Raw genomic sequence first — 11,495 nt, 5'->3', positions numbered from 1 at the left:
AGCTCAATGTGTAGACCACATGGTTTGCATGACCTCCCTTGGTTCTACTGTCCTCTTGTGGTTATTTGCCGCCTACTAATTGATGTTGCCCCGATGCATTGGGCTCTCATGGGTAGTTGTAGATCCCTTGTTCTTTTGGAGAGACAAGGACTCTTATTGGTGCTTGGGTCACAGAAACAATTCATTCTTCCCTGGATTGGCCGTTTGCTGTTTGTGCAGCAGCCTTACATGTATGGAGATGTATTAAATGAAGTCTTTATGGGTATCTGGGTCCTGGTGGAGTTTGTGGGATTTGGCAGTTGGAATGGGAGGAAGAGGCTTCAGGATCTTACTATGCAGAGTGTGTTTCCAGCAACCTGCACAGCCGGCTCCTGATGGACCAGGCATGTATGAAGAAGAAGTTGGTCACATTGAAGCAGGGGAGCAAGGAGTTACAGCGATATTTATTTGAGTTGAACCCGAATGCTGAAGACGAACAGGAGAAGACCAGCAACCTCCAGACCCAGCAAAATGTGGTAGGAACAAGCAGCTGAGTCAGATTGACAATGTCTGATACCATTTGCCTATTGGATACATCTTTGCTTCCCCTATCATCTTTCTAATCTCCCCACACCCAGTCAGTCACCCACCTCATGTGATAGAGTTATTCATTGCTCTGTCTATGCACAAGTATTCTGGGATGTGAACCACTCTTCAGAAACTGAATTATGGGCAAGTACACTTCTCTGCCCTTTTTGTAACTGCAGTCAAGAAATGGTGACAGAGGAATAACATATCACATGACTGCATCTCCCTGTCATAGATTGGATGCTATGAAGAGTTTTGAACGAGTTCTTGGTCGTGTGACAAAGGTCATACAGGGGTCATGTGATGGTTGGAAGCACCTTGTAGGGATAAGAACCAAGTGCAAATGGCAAATGAGTCCTGGTCATTGGCTTTGATCTCAGTATCATGTGGCCTTCTCCTTTCTTCCTGCAACCCAGTTAGGTCTCTTCTCCTTTCCCAGTTCTTGGTTTTCACTGGTAGAAGTTTGAGGAGCAGCTTGTTCTCCCACAGTACTGTGAGGGTTGTTGGTGACTTTCCCCAGGCTGCAGAGATATCAGCAATGATTTCAGTGAAAAGATCAGTGCTGTCTGTCCAATGCAGCTGAAGGGACAGAAGGCAGCAACTTGACAGCTGGTATGCATGTCCCCACCAAATCAGTGTCTTAATAGCTGCCTTCTCCTCCCAGGTCTCAGGAACTGCAGGAGACATGGCATAGGACAGATCCCAGGAAGACAGCCCCCTGAGGAATGAGTTTCTCTGTCAGGAGTTCCCTGCTGACGACAATCCTCAACAGTCAAAGACTTTTTTGGGGAGAATATTCGTCTTCTCAGTTAATTTCCTCATTGTATAGAGACCCTAAATTTATGTATCCGTATGCCAGCCTGTCTCATTGAGGTCTTTCTCCTCTCTCGTACAGATAACACCATTTGAGAGACATCTGAGGGGACTGCCTTGACATCTCATGTCCTAGAGGAGAAACAGCACTACAACTGTGTTTCTAAATGTTCATTAAGAAAATGCTGTTAAGAAATATTTTTGGTTATGATTTTCATTGAAGTTTTCTTTTTGTTATATCATAGTTATATATTCTTGTTACTGTTTTTCTTTTTTTTTTTTTTTGCTTCTTTTTTTCAGAGCTGGGGACCGAACCCAGGGCCTTGTGCTTCCTAGGCAAGCGCTCTACCACTGAGCTAAATCCCCAACCCCTGTTTTTCATTTTTTATACCATTTTAGTTGTTCATTTTATGCCTGTTTTTTGTAAATTGTATTCCTTATGAATAAAAATTGATTTGTAACTCTTGACTCTTAAGACCATCTTATTCAAGGGTCCTTTCCCCTCCTGTAGACTTAGAACTGACAGCTGGATATGGATCTTTGCATGGTCCAGGCAGCATGAGTAAATAGGGAATTTAAAGCCACCAAGGTGTACACAGGGTGATAGTGTCTTTTGTGTGGATAATGTGACTTTTTTTATGGACACACACTTTATGATTGAATCACTGACATAGTGTATCCATGCTGTCATGTGTTCTGCTCATCCTAATCTATATCAGCCTACAACACACATTCCTTATTGACTGTTTGCCCAGATATTGAGTAACACACACTCATGCCTGTAGAGCTGCAGAAAAAATGACAACTTTCACAAAGGAATATAGAATAATCCTAATCGAGAACCATGTGCCTCGGTTTTTCTTACAATACAGCATTAGTATTAAACCACAAACATAATGACCATCAACGTCATTTTGGGAAATAGGTTTTTATAGGTGCTGTTTCACTTGATCATTCATATGCTGTGTTTTTTATTGTTGCTGATTATATTTATTTTTATCATGTAACTCAATGGATCTTTTTTTTTCAAATGTATGTCTGGGCCACTCCTGAGTGCATTTCCCTCATGATCCAAAAGAGGGAATAGCATTCCCCATTGTAGATGATTGTTAGGGACCATGTGGTTCTTCTGAGAGAGCAGCAGATGCTCTAACCTGGGAGTCATCACCACAGCTCCTGTAGGTAGCTTTTGTCCTTCCAGGGCATGTGCTGTACTAGGTGGACACGATCACCTCCCATTTAGGAGAGAGATCTCAGGAGATTTGTATGTACAGGTGGTTGAGCGGTGCCTGCTCAATGTGGTAGCCTGCTAGGCATCCACACCGGGGTCTGGTGCCTCCACTGCTCATTGTGCATTCAGGATCACCCTCCAGCATCACTCAGTTTCAATTCCAAACAGATCTTTCACTTACTATCGATGATTATATACATTAAGCACATCTGATAAAATACAGAAGAGACTAGCCTCCTTCTACAGGCCAACTTGGCATAATGAATTCTTTTGATAGAAAGCAAGATAATTATCTTAATCTATGCAGTTTAGGGAGGTCCTCAAAAGCACCCATAGTGAATGCAGACTGCAGCTGTGACCACATGTTTCTTTTGCAGAGCAGGTCTGTGCTAGCCCAGAACTTAGGTGGGATAGTTCATGTTTCACCTTTTACATGGAAATCTGTGATCGTATTGAGAAAGTATATTTTCCAAGTGACTCATTTACAATTTATGGAATTAAACTGACTTACTGAGAGTGGAGGTGACTCAGAGAGATAAAGTGCAGAAGACTTATTCAGTATGTCTGCAAACAGATGCTGTCTCATTAGGGCTTTTCAATGCTCAGCAGCTAGAGAAGCAAGGGAGAGGCATTGGTGACTCTCAAGCTTAGGTCCTCTAGTCATTATAAGCTGAGCATGACACAAAAAGTCATAGGTATCACACTAGAATCTAGTAACTAGATTTAACCAACCTATCACATTAATGCTGTGTTTGGTGGTATTTTTTGCCCTCTTAGGACCTGGAAGAGGCTTGGGTTTTTCTAATCCTACTCATAATGTATTATCCTTCCCAACACTATGGGCTTTGTTCTGTTAATGCTAACAGCGGCATCCAATACCTAGGATATTTTCTACTGACATGTGTGACATGAGACAAAACAGTCCCTGTCATCCCTCACCTGAATAAACTTCCTTAGAGGACAGTGTAGTTGGAGGGTCCTTCTTTCCTCTCCAAGATCGAGAAACATTTCCAGTCTTCAGACAAGTGTGTCAGACATTGTCCAGTGACTGTCTTGAGATGTCCACATTGTCAGCTGAGTGAGGGCAGGGCAGGGCAGGGTTGGGCAGGGGATTGGGACAGAGTCCATGAGATGTCAGTAGGCAACAGGCCAGCTGGGGCTAGTGTGGGTACAGGGCTTCTAGTGTGGGTGTGAGAGGAGGAAATTAGGAATGGTCAGATTCTGATGCAGCACATAGGCCGGAAGCAGCTTAGATAATCTCAGTGCCATATAGGGACATTGTAGACACTGATGGGCACTGTGGGGATGGTAGGGTCCCATATAGTGCTCTCTGCAGGTGTCAGGAGAGCATACAGTGGCTCTGTCAGACTTATGACAATCAGGCAGGCACTGGGTGCAAGTGAGAATCATGGGACAAGCCCTGTGTGCAGCCTGGTTTTGGGACATTCCCAGGTGCCCCATGGACTGCAAATTAAAGGCAAAGGACACAGGGAAGCCTGCAGTTCCCATGCACAGGACATAAATACTTGTAGATCTTTCTAGAATTTCCATAGACTATCTGTCACTAGTCCTCATTATAGAAGGCACCAACATTCTGCCCTCTACATCAACTTGGTGAGACAGCTATTCTAACTCCAGCAGGAAGGCCTCAGGGAAGACAGTAAGAACTCGCAGGTGACCCCTTTTACTATTGAAACAGGGTCTTCCTATGGAGCCCAGAGTGGCTGTAGGATCCTAATGCTCCTGCCTCACAGTGACTAGAATTCCAATCCACCCTCAAGAGCAGTTGATTCATCGCTAGATCAGACTAAGGACATGTGAGGCCCCAGGGTGCTAGGATTACAAGGGTCCTAGTAAGTTTCTCCAGCCTAAATTACAACCTGAGTCGGTGCTGCTATTTGGCAATCTGCCTGATGCCCAGTGACATCACACCTTGGAACTCTTTGTCAAAAATAAGCTGTTATGGGAATGAAGTAGCCACACAATAAACACTGGTCTGGACACTCCTAGGTCAAGAATCCCCTGTTGGAAATGCCTTGGACCGCAAAATTTTAAATTCTAGATCCTTCTGGGTTTTAGAAGATTTATAAATACAAAAAAAGAAAGATGGGCATAGTAATTTAAGCCTGTGATCCCAGTCATGGGAAACTGAGTCAGAGTGATGGAAGACTGTAAGTTCCAGGCCAACCTGTGTTTCAAGAAAAAAAAAAAAAGGCATGGTGAAGGTTCCACTCAAGTGGAAACCAAAAGGGTTTCACATGGGCCCTGCCATCCACTGGTCACTACATCCACTCTCATCACCACAGCCAAAGGCAGACACTGGGGAACATTTCCCACTGTCTCTCTTTGGGATGCAATCCACCCCATGATTCTATGTGAGGAATCCCCCAAAGGTTGCATCCTGTGAGGGACCTAGAAAGTTCCAGGATTGGGAGAATTTAGGAGTTTATAATTAGGGATGAACTACAGCTGTGGCAAAGCCTTTTCCCAGCACATGGCAGCACTAGGTTTGCCCCCAACAGTAAAAATAAAATCCCCCAAAATAATTCAAACAAAATATCCTGAAGCCTGCGCCCTGACCAGTCTCCTCAAAAGTGCCAGGAACCTGGGTCCACATTTAGGACCCAGCACGACCTCTGTGACCCATGAGAAGGGATCTAATATGGGAATTAGTACAGTATGACTTATCCTTGTGGATACCTTTGGTGACAATAACCACCTGACCCCTGAAAACCCATCTACCTGGGGGGCTCAGCACTCATGTCACCCAAAAAGCCCAGATCCTAGGGCCAGCATGGGCAGGTGGTGAAGAAAGTTTGTCTCTTGTGAACATCAGTTGCTGCTCCTGACCTGACTCTATCCTCAGGAGACAATGTCACCCCAGAGAGTGTGGGTGTCAACGGCTCTTCCCAGGCCAAGGCTGGAATACTGCTTAAGTTCCACAATGCACAGCAGTGCTCACTCTAGAGCTAAATCTTCTACAGCTGAAAGGGGTGGGTGCTCTGCTGGCCATGGCCCTTCCCTGCAGTATTTAGTGCACTCAGAGTGGTGCTTCAGATGTGAGGGACTTCTTGAGGCTACTCCCATGGAGAATGGCAGATTCATCAGAACGGGGCACAGGGTGAGTTCAGAGCACAGCTGGGAGGAATTTAGGGATGCCAAGCCATGACTAAGACCAGATCCTGGGCTGACAGGCAGTTAGCTGGAGAACTGGTATCCAAAGTGTGACTGCCTGAATTCCTCTTAGACCAAAAGCCCTGGATCTGAGCTACTTTGGTGCGTGCTCCTAAGTGGGGTCCCAGACACAGCTCAGAATTGGGGCTGTGCATGGACTTTGGTGCTGGCAGCAGGTGGCTTAGCCATAAAGTGCCGAGCTTTCCCATCTGTGCCCACTCAAACTCCTCTGTCTCATTTTAGGTGTGTTTGATATAGTTTTGAGACAGGGTATCTTGTAGCAGCCCAACTCGCTTTGAGCAACAATGTAACATAAAAATAACCTTGAATTCAAGATCCTCCAACCCCTCTGTCCCAAGTCCTGGAATTAAGACCTCCAGTTGTGACCATTTTACTGCAGCATAGGATCCATCTGTATTAGAGTGAGCTTTGGAAATACTGGAGCTCCGACTGTTCCTTAGAATTCAGGTTTCCTTAATTCTTAGCAGGAGTTTTGTGATGATGCTGATGAGAGAGTCAGGAGTTACACTGGGAGAGGTAACAGTCCTGGCAGCCCTGAGTGCGCAGTGAAAGTCAAGACAGAAGCCTGCTGATTAGCACCTGAGTGAAAGTGGGAGGATTCAGAATTCAAGAACAGACTCAGTTACATACCTAAGACCATATTGCAACATTTTTGTTTCATTTTTGGCTTGTTTTCTTTGAGACAAGGTGTTAATTTATAGCCCTGGCTGTCCTGGAACTCACAATGCCTCTACCTCCCAAGGGATGGAATTAAAGGCATGTGCCAACATGCACTGCCACTAATTAATTTTTAATTAAACATGCTGGCACAATCCAGTAATCCCAGTGCTTAAGAGGCCGAGGCAGGCAGATATCTGGCTTCCTGACAACTCTGATCTACAGAGAGCATGTCAGAATAGCCAGGGCCAAACAGAGAAACCCTGTCTCAAAAAAGAAACAACATAATGAATTTGTTTTAAAGAAGAGAGGAACGATTTAACAGAATTAGAGGCAGAGAAACAAAAGGTAATGGGCAGTGCAGAGTCTAGCTTCTGAGATGAAACTGGACACCCTGGGGTTAGGGTGGGGATTCTCATCTTGGACTGGGAGACAGAGGGTGGCTTCAGGGATGGAAGGCTCAGTCAGTCATTAGTCAGGATTCTCAATCAAGAGGGTGTTGTAAGATCCAAAATGTGTGAGCAGTTTTCTGCATGAGACTAGAAGAACCTGCCTACCTATACAAAACAGCCAATGAAGAGTAATCACAAGCATACATCTGGAGGTCCACAAGAGGTTAACGTCCACCTTAGTGTGGATTATTCAGAGCACAGGTGGAGAGGAGTAGAAGAGCTGATGGTGGCTGAGGCAGGAGAGGAGTTCAGGTGTGAATTTGAGCCAGGAAAGGAGCTTGTAGGTCGGGCAGAGCAATGAGAGGTCTAACAGCATAGCTGTTGACATCCTTCAGATTAATTTGTCTTAAGAGCCTCATGCCATAGCCAAGGGCAGGAGTAGATCTGACTATTGGGTGGCTGGTCTCACATAGCCCAAGAGGTTTGGCCTTGCATCTGTGAGATTCCAAGTCTCTCCCTTTAGTCACAGCCATGGAGAAGGTGTAGCAGTGAAGGTGCAGATGGCTTTGCAATGCTTGGCTTATGGTGTTGAGTACTTCATGCTCCACAGAGCTAGGAAATGTACTAGAAGCCAGGGAGGCTGAGCATGAGGAAGACAGGTCTCTGGGAGAGAGAAATTATAACCAAAGTCACTAAGAACTTCCTGAATCACAGTGTCTGTTAACCATATATTTTATTTACTTATTTTTATGGGCCTGAGTGTTTCACCTAATAAATGATTGTGCACCATGTGGTATGTGTGGTGCCCGTGAAGTCCAGACTGATTCCCTAGAATTGCAATTACAGGTTAATAGGAGCCACCATGTGGACACTGGGAACTGAACCTTGGTCTTCTGCTCTTAGCCACTAAACCAACTATCTGTTCAGCACCACCCCCCAATTGTATAGTCATTAAGATTTAACCATTTGGCCTTCAGTATTTGAATTAATACAGATGTGACAAGAGTTATAGTTAACATGGTGGTTCAGGTATAGACAGGCAGGCATCTCATTGTATACAAAATATGAATCCTTCCTTCCTTCCTTCCTTCCTTCCTTCCTTTCTTTCTTTCACTTCTTTCTTCCTTCCTTCCTAACTTTCTTTCTTTCTTTCTCTTTTTGTTTTACTCTTGGAGACAGTGTTGTTTTTTGTGTAGCTGACCTGGAATTAGCTCTGTAGAGGAAGCTGCCTTGAATTCAGAAATCTGTCTGCCTCTGCCTCTCAAGTGTTAGGATCAAAGGCCTGTGCCACCACCACCACACATCCTTCTGTTTAAAGGAAAAATGTAGTCTTACAGGGCAGCATGAATTTAGCCCCGGTATAGACATTTTCCTAGGCCTCAGGAGCTGTAGAGTTCATGAAGGATTTGCTGCCTTCCCCTTTAGCCTGGCTAACTATGAGAGCTACACACCCATGGGTGTTTGCTTCACAAGAGACTGGAGGATGAGGGTCACAGGCTGAGGTAACTGTGTAGAGCAAAGGATGCTTGGTGAAGGTCAAGTGGGTAAAATGCTGAAATGCTGAGAGAAGAGGCCTATGGTAGGCACCTCCTACACCTGAGATTTCCAACCCCAAAAAGCAGGGGGTAGAGAGTGAGGATGCAGAGTGCACACAGGTCAGGAAAAGGCCATGTTCCTGAAGCCTCCATGTGTGGTGGACAGGCTCTAGGGCACCATGAGGGACATCAGGAGCTTCTGCACTTTGTAGAATTACAGGGATCCATGTTACCTCACATGCCCATGATTTGCCCCCTACTGCAGGGGAAGCCAACACCAGAAGCCTCCAGCTCCCAGCCCTGCTTTTGCCATGTAGGTTTACCCAGAACAGCTTGGAAGTCCCTGGACCTGGAGTCTCAGGTGGTTGTGAGCCACCTGACCCTGGTGCTGGAGACTGAACTCAAGTCTTCTGCAAGAGCAGCAAAGACCCGTGCGCTGCCTGGCCCAGCCAGGGCTGTGAAATGGTGTTTATTTTCATCTGAACAAGCCCAACAACAGTTTAGGTCCCTAGAAGCCACATGAACCTGGATGCAGTAGAGTCTGTCATCCAGCCCTTCCCACAGGGAGACAGGAGCCTAAAGTGGACAGTCTCTAGGATTAGGGGAAGGGCTAGCCTAGCATACACAGCCATGGACGAGAGGTAGAAGGTGAGGACCTGTGCTCAGGTTGTCCCTGACCTTTACACAGGCACATGAGTACCTGTACTCAAAGAAACGCCATACAGACATAGGTGAGAAAAGAAATAAAAACAAACAATATTGAAAATACAATATACTGGGGCTGGAGGGATGGCTCAGTGGTTAAGACCACTGACTGCTCTTCCAGAGGATCTGAGTTCAATCCCCAGCAACCACACTGTGTCTCATAACCATTTCTAATCTCATCTTCTACCCTCTACTGTTGTGTCTGAAAACAGGGACAGTGTACTCACTCATATGGACAAAATAAATAGTTTTTGTTTTAATCCTTTTCTAAAAAAAGAAACCCATCTGTTACACATGATCATTGTGTGATTCCAAATGTCCCTAAGTCAGTACAGTCCTATTGCTACATGGTCTACCAGTTGTGTCAGCCTTGGTAGTAGAATGGCACAGTTGAAAAGATGCTGGTCACAGTGACCAGGCAGCCTAGAAATCTCACCATGAGCAGAGAAGGCTGTGCTGTGTCCTAGTCCTCTACCCCACACTGCCACCTCATCCCTACGAACAGAGCAAAAAGAACAGATGAGGAATCTTCCAGGTTTCTTTCCTCTTTGATTTCTTTATTAACCTAGCCCCTGTGCTACATGTAACCTTGTCACATCCTCTGTCCCATCCCTAAGCCCTCATACCTGTCAGATAAGACCGGGATCTTGCATTGGGGGGAAGCTCTGTTCCCTCTCTGTCCTAAGAGGCTCTGAGCCATCACTGAAAGAGAGTCCTCTGAGGATTGAGGGACGTCCATAGCCAGTGCTCTGACTTCCAGGAAGGTTTGAGGAAGGTGGTCCTCTTCTTGTGGTGCCTCTAGTAGGAGCAGCCCACACTTGGGCCCAGCTCCCACTGTCAGAAAAAGGCTGGTGGCTCTGGTCTTTGCACAGCTCCAGTGGAATGAACAGTGCATCTCTCCTCTCTCTCTTGGAGGAAGTCTCAGCCTCTGGTGCAGGTGATGTTCCCAAGGCAAAGGAAAGGGAAGTGCAGAGTGAGGACTCCCAGGATCCTTTCAAACCTTGTCTGCATTGTCTTCATTAATTTTTATGTTTAATTTTTATTCCATGTGTATTGATCTCATTGTAGGGGTGTGCATTCCAAAGCATGAGTGTTGAAGGTAGAGGAAAAAGCATGGGAGTCACTTTATCCTACCGTGTGGGGTCCCAGGCTCTGAACCGGGTTGTTGAGCTTGGCTACAAAGAGCTTTCATACTGAATTTCCTGCTGGCTCTGATTTCAGTGAGAATGTCTCATAGAGCCCAGATTGGTCAGTAAACTACTGATCATCCTGCCTCAAGTATTGCCATCTAGTTCATGAAAGGGTTGAGTTATTGACACGAGGAACTGGGGATGGGCAGAGGTGCATGACTGAGGCTATCTCGGCTCAGTGGCATGCCTTTGGGGGCTGATAGTTTTCATCACTGATATGTCATTTGACTGCAGTGCTCCTCTGGAGAGAAGGAGTCTCTTTGCCAGGGCATCAGGCTCTCCAGACAGGCCTGGAAGGTGGAGGTCTAGAGGCAAGGCCTGCATTCCTCTTCAGAAGCTGCATTTACCACTCTGGACAGTGCTGTAGAACAGGGTCACATATCCAGTTCTACCCTGAGACCTGCTGATAAAGAATGTCTATCCTGGTGCTCGCTTCAGCAGCACATATACTAAAATTGGAACGATACAGAGAAGATTAGCATGGCCCCTGCGCAAGGATGACACGCAAATTCGTGAAGCGTTCCATATTTTTAGAAATAATTGACTCAACTGTCAAAGATAATGCAAAGCGGAAAAAGCTACTGGTCCAAAACATACAGGAAATCCAGGACTCAATGAGAAGATCAAACCTAAGGATAATAGGTAAAGAAGAGAGTGAATACTCCCTGCTCAAAGGACCAGTAAATATCTTCAACAAAAAAATAGAAGAAAACTTCCCTAACCTAAAAAAAGAGATACCCATAGGGATACAAGAAGCCTACAGAACTCCAAATCGATTGGACCAGAAAAGAAACACCTCCCGTCACATAATAGTCAAAACACCAAACGCACAAAATAAAGAAAGAATATTAAAAGCAGTAAGGGAAAAAGGTCAAGTAACATATAAAGGCAGACCTATCAGAATCACACCAGACTTCTCGCCAGAAACTATGAAGGCCAGAAGATCCTGGACTGATGTCATACAGACCCTAAGAGAACACAAATGCCAGCCCAGGTTACTGTATCCTGCAAAACTCTCAATTAACATAGATGGAGAAACCAAGATATTCCATGACAAAACCAAATTTACACAATATCTTTCTACAAATCCAGCACTACAAAGGATAATAAATGGTAAAGCCCAACATAAGGAGGCAAGCTATACCCTAGAAGAAGCAAGAAACTAATCGTCTTGGCAACAAACAAAGAGAATGAAAGCACACAAACATAA

General features: G+C 45.3%; 1 non-coding gene across 1 annotated transcript; it reads left to right on the top strand.

Moving 5' to 3' along the window:
• The first annotated feature begins 10,710 nt into the window (after positions 1–10,710).
• LOC134483706 (U6 spliceosomal RNA) lies at positions 10,711–10,817 on the top strand. The gene has a single exon (XR_010060590.1). It is a non-coding gene; the product is annotated as a U6 spliceosomal RNA (small nuclear RNA).
• Positions 10,818–11,495: the final 678 nt, after the last annotated feature.

The sequence above is a fragment of the Rattus norvegicus genome, chromosome 19 (genome assembly GCF_036323735.1).
Source record: "Rattus norvegicus strain BN/NHsdMcwi chromosome 19, GRCr8, whole genome shotgun sequence".
Taxonomy (NCBI): Eukaryota; Metazoa; Chordata; class Mammalia; order Rodentia; family Muridae; genus Rattus; species Rattus norvegicus.
Note: the sequence above shows the minus strand (reverse complement) of the source record. Positions and strands in the feature narration are given on the sequence as shown.